At 32.4% G+C, this 5,771-nt stretch overlaps 1 long non-coding RNA gene across 1 annotated transcript; it reads right to left on the bottom strand.

Moving 5' to 3' along the window:
* Positions 1-4,284: 4,284 nt before the first annotated feature.
* LOC110934846 lies at positions 4,285-5,527 on the bottom strand. The gene is made up of 3 exons (XR_002588674.2): positions 5,428-5,527; positions 4,834-4,887; positions 4,285-4,510 (listed from the first exon to the last, which is right to left on the bottom strand). It is a non-coding gene; the product is annotated as an uncharacterized LOC110934846 (long non-coding RNA).
* Positions 5,528-5,771: the final 244 nt, after the last annotated feature.

The raw sequence follows: 5,771 nt of genomic DNA, 5'->3' as shown, positions 1-5,771 counted from the left end.
TTACCAATATACCCTTATATTAAAATTAAATGCAAATATTAAATGAAGTAAAATGAAGCATTCTTATTGGTTGAAACTTCTTCTTTTTTCTTCTTACAAAAAAAACTCTTCTCATTTGAACCCTCCACTATATATGTATATATATAGGGTCATGATTTAGAGAGAACGGTGCAAAGTGTGAGAACGGTGAGAACAATTTTGGTGGTGACATGTGGCATTGATGTTAAATTACACTAAGGGGTAATATTGTCAAAAAAACCCACTCACGTGAACTGGGTGTTCAAATAAAACGCCATAACAAAAAAAAAGCTATTTTTTTGAGCTATAATTTACAACAGCGCAAAAAACCATTTTTTGAGCCATATAGCTCAAAAACGCCATCCATAAACTCCCAGTTAAAACGCCACGCCAAAAAAAAGCTATTTTTTTGAGCTATTATTTAAAACAGCTCAAAAAAAACCTATTTTTTGAGCTATAATTTACAACAGCTCAAAAAAACCATTTTTTTGATCCATATAGCTCGCTATAATTTACAACAGCTCAAAAAAACCATTTTTTGAGCTAGCTCCCATTAAAACGCCATAACAAAAAAAGAGCTATTTTTTTGAGCTATAATTTACAACATCTAAAAAAAACATTTTTTGAGCCATATAGCTCAAAAACGCCATAAGCTCCCAGTTAAAACGCGCTAAAAAAACTATTTTTTTGAGTTATAATTTACAACAGCTCAGAAAAACCATTTTTGAGCCATATAGCTAAAAAAAACCATTATTTTGTGTCTAACCGCCTAAATTAATATCTTTTGAGCTTAGAAAAATCATAATTTGTACTGTAAAAACGCCATAAAACACCCAGTTCTGAAAAACGCCATGAAAAAACTCAGTTGAAAACGCCATAAAACACTCAGTTTAGAAAAACGCCATAAAAATAACTAGTTAAAACGCCATAAAAACACCTAGTTCAGAAAAATGCCATGAAAATACCTAGTTTAAAACGCCAAAAAACACACAGTTCAGAAAAACGCCATAAAACCCAGTTAATTTTATTCGAAAAGTATATCAATATTATACTCGTTGGAAAGATAAAAAAACGTTGAGTTTTATGGTGTAATTTTTTTCGAAAAATAATCACGTATAAAAAAGTTATTGTCATTTAAATATGATGGGGGAAAATGGCATGTGAATGGCATGTGCACCTTTGTTTGGATCTTCATATTTTACCTCTCCTAGAAGTTCCAAGGCCCTTATTATTTACAAAAATGTCACCGCATCAATCTCAGCCACAAACCACTATGATCTTGTGGCTGAGAATTGTTCTCACCGTTCTCACACTTTAAGAGGTTCTCTCATGATCCTGTTCCTATATATATATATAGGGAGAGGATCATGAGAAAACTACATATAAATGTGAAAACTAGAAAACTAACTAAAAAACCTAAAAAAAGCTGAAAAACATACCAATTTTTTTTACAATTTTTTATAAAAAATTGCTAGCTTTTATATATAAAAAAAATGTTGTACTGCACATGTGCATTATATGTGTACTAGACATGTACACTATATCCGTAATAGTGCACATGTGCAATACAACAAAAAAAATATTATGTTTTTTTTTTTTTGAAAAATTTTTTCCCTACATAAAAACCTGCGATTTTTTTATAAAAATTAAAAAAAAAATTGGAATGTATTTTAGGCATTTTTAGTTAGTTTTTTTGTTTTCTCATTTAAACTAGTTTTCTCATATTCCATCCCCTATATATATATATATATACCTATGGCACACATACTACTTTCAAATTTCAAATTTTTCACATAATCATTTCAAATCACAAGAATTTTTATAAAGAACCTTTTTTTATTAAACTTATTAAACATGCATTAACCTTCTAAGAATCATATCAATCACAAATCAACTAACAATCAAAACAAAATCATTAACACACATATACACACACTCACGACCATATACATACACAGATACTTCCATTTTTAATTTGATTAAAACACTTTCTTATTTTTATTTCAAAGTTTGAGAAGAATTCCAAGTTTATGTGAAACTTTCATCATCATCTTCATCAAGAATTCAAGAACAAGATTTTTAAAAATAAGATTATACCTTTCAAAAGTTTGATGAGTTTTGATAAAAACTGATGAGATGGAGCTTGTTCTTCTTTGGATTCACCTTGAAAACCGTCTTGGATCTTTAAACAAACTTGAAACTAACTTATATTATATGTGGTTCTTCATCACTTGATCAAAATTTGGAAATGGTAATGTTAATGGGGGTGTTCGGTCGTGAGGAAGGGAGAGAGTGAAAGAGGTTTTATGTCTTTGTTAGTTTTGTAGAAATGGTTTGATGGAGAATTAAAATGTTAGATGATTACTTGATAGAGGCTTGCAACACTTGGCAAAAACATGAGCGGTGGGGACCCCATGTGCCACCACCCATGTCCCTCATACACATCTAGGGGTGAGCAAGTTTAGGTCCGGAATGAAAATAACCGAGAACCGAACCAAAAATATACCCAACCTGACCCGAACCCAAGTACCTAGATATTTAGATCGGTTCTAATTTTTCATATAAAATCGGGTCGGGTCGGGTCGGTTCTCGGTTCTTTTCATTGTGAAACCCGACTTGGACCTATGGACCTGAACCGACCCTATATTTAGGGTAGTGAACCGGTTCTATATTTTATGTTTGATCGGTTCTCGGGTCGGGTCGGGTAATGGTCGGGTAGGGTCGGGTTTTTCCTTTTGCTCAACACATCTCCATGCATGCATGTATATGTATGTATATTATGTAGGTTAAAACATGTATTTAACTGACTACCGGGTATTTTATCTCGCGTTTTAATTGCTTTTAAGGCGTTTGAACTTATTTTTATCATTCTATAAAAATTAACAAATCATAAGATTATTGAACAATATTTTGTTTGTCTAGACTGACTGCATTATCTGTATTTTGCAGCGTGTGCGCGGTATTGCGCAGTATGCGCTTTAATTCGCAAAATAGGTATTTAAGCGTTTGAATAAATTTTTCTTCACGAATATAATTGAAATATAATTTTATTCATAACGGAATATTTTTAGGATTTTAACATTAAACGGGCGGTCAACGATGTTCGTTCGCATTTTGTTCGTTACGCGATAAACGTTTATCTTATTATTGTCAACTTAATGTTTAACAAAGTTTGGATTTTTCCAACACATTAAATACCACATACTAACACCATATTTAATAAAATATTGTTATTATCCATTCATTACACATGTCACATAGTACAGTACAGGCTAAAATGGTCGGGTGTCACAATATAAGTACTTGGGTGTCGAAGGATTTGATTGTGATGAAATTAAAAGGCTGAGAGTTTGATTCCGTTGGAGTTGTGGTGCTGTGGTAATGCTTGAATTTCTATTTCAATTGGTTTTCGAATGGATTTACATTTATTTCTTAGCTAACTTATTTTTGTCTCTCTAAAGGAACATGGACTCTACGAAAAAGGTTTTATACAACCTAGTTCATCGCCATGGGGAGCACCGGTATTATTTGTCAACAAGAAAGATGGAATAGATGCGTATGTGCATTGATTATAGAGAATTGAATAAGGTTACGATTAAAAATCGGTACTCACTACCGAGAATTGATGATCTATTCGATCAACTTCAAGGAGCTCGATTCTTTTCTAAGATCGATTTACGCTCGGGATATCATCAACTGAAAGTACAAGAAGAGGACATTCCTAAAACTGCTTTCAGAACAAGATTCGGTCATTATGAATTTACAGTCATGCCATTTGGTTTAACCAATGCCCCAGCCGCATTTATGGACATGGTGAATAGGATATGTAAACCATACTTGGATAAATTCATAATTTTTTTCATAAATGATATACTAATTTACTCCAGAAGTAAGGAAAAGCATGAGGAACATTTATATATACTTCTGACATTGTTGAGAAAAGAGAAGCTTTATGCTAAATTCTCAAAATGTGAATTTTGGTTACAAGAAGTGCAATTTCTTGGACACTTAGTTAATCATGAAGGAATTCATGTGGATCCTACAAAGATTGAAGCTATTACTAAATGGAAAGTCCCTGAATCACCAGCAGGAGTAAGAAGTTGTCTTGGATTGGCAGGATATTGAAACAACCCTAAATTTTTCCATTTAATTTTTAAACATTGACATACTAAATCTAACGAAATTTGGGCATGACCCGTTCGCAAAACGAGCGGTCCCCTGTTTTTCACAATCAAAACATCATTCAAAAATACGCTACGTTTCAAAAGACACAATATACACATCAAAACCAACCTTGTTTCACCTACGAAACCATTAAGTTTAAGTACTTACACACGACTAAGTTTTCAAAAGACAAACATAATAAAAACTACTAGACATGGACAAAAGTGACAAAGTATTAAACATTATCTTCTTTACAAAGTGCGGAACGCATGACGGGCTTGAGGTGTGTTCGGACCGGGCGAAGCTTGTCATTAAACTTGAGATTTACCTACATCACAACAACGAGTAAACTTCATTAGGACTAAAATTCTTTCTTTTAACTCAAGATTCCAACTAGCAGATTTATAGTCACTATGACATCCACAACTTGCAAATCTCTAAATACCTTTTCTTTCATTCTTGCATTCTATTCTTTTGACCCATTCATAAAAGGGTCCAAACATACGAATTCATTCTATAGCATACTAAACCATCATATTCGACCCATTTAATAAATTCTACACAAGTACTTTTTCATGATCGATTCAATTTAACACATCATATGGTAAAACAACATTATGATAAGATTCTGAATTTGTACAAGTAGCTTACCTCGTTCTTGATTTCCTTGTTGCTTCGCGTGACTCGAACCTTCCTCCTTTACACCTATACATAATCATTCATACTTAGAATTCATGCCATATACATATTAACATACATTCTTTGATAAGATGTCATACATTTTTACCCACAAGCACATTCAATCATGATTTTTACATAAAGTTTATGGTTAATGTGGCTGAATTCTTTATTGAAGCATTTCATCAAACACTTGGTCTGCACAATATCAACAAAGCACAAGGTACAAGTGTTCATAGCATAGTCCTACATGTTCACTTTCTAGTCTATCAAGAAGCAATCAAATTCACATCTTTCTTTCATCCTACATTAACTTATCTAATTTCTCTTTCACATACAGGTTGTGTATCAATTCACATCTATAAGCATGTTATTATAATTCATCATGTTCATCATACTCCTACAACAAGTGGGTATGAACCCTAATCACCCAAACAATCAAAATTAAACAAAATTCTCAATCTATTATGAATTCCTAACTCACAATTACACAAGATTTCCACATAAATTCATGATTAGGTTAAAACCCACTTTCTACAAACCACTAAATCATAATTTTCGACTTACCATTTGTTGCACAAGCTTAGATGGTTAAAGATTTGAGTTCATGCATTAACTTGGGCTCTTAATTCCTTCTTAATCTTGTGAATCTCTGAAACTAGGTTTTTTTTCTCCTTGGTTCTTTGCTCTGGTCGATCCACAGAACACACCAGAAGGTGTGTTCTGTGTTTTATTTTATTTATTAAAAACTTTCATCACTTTATACAAGTTCAGCCCCTCTAATTCTAATGGTTGATAATTAACACATTAACTTTCATTCTTGTTGAACTAATACCACATTCTTTTAACTTAGTTAATATTACAAAATTAGACATTTAAGGTAGCATAAATAAATTGCGTATTTTGGGGTG

Source organism: Helianthus annuus, chromosome 4 (assembly GCF_002127325.2).
Source record: "Helianthus annuus cultivar XRQ/B chromosome 4, HanXRQr2.0-SUNRISE, whole genome shotgun sequence".
Taxonomy (NCBI): domain Eukaryota; kingdom Viridiplantae; phylum Streptophyta; class Magnoliopsida; order Asterales; family Asteraceae; genus Helianthus; species Helianthus annuus.
The sequence above is the reverse complement of the archived record's forward strand: the minus strand, read 5'-3'. Positions and strand labels throughout refer to the sequence as shown.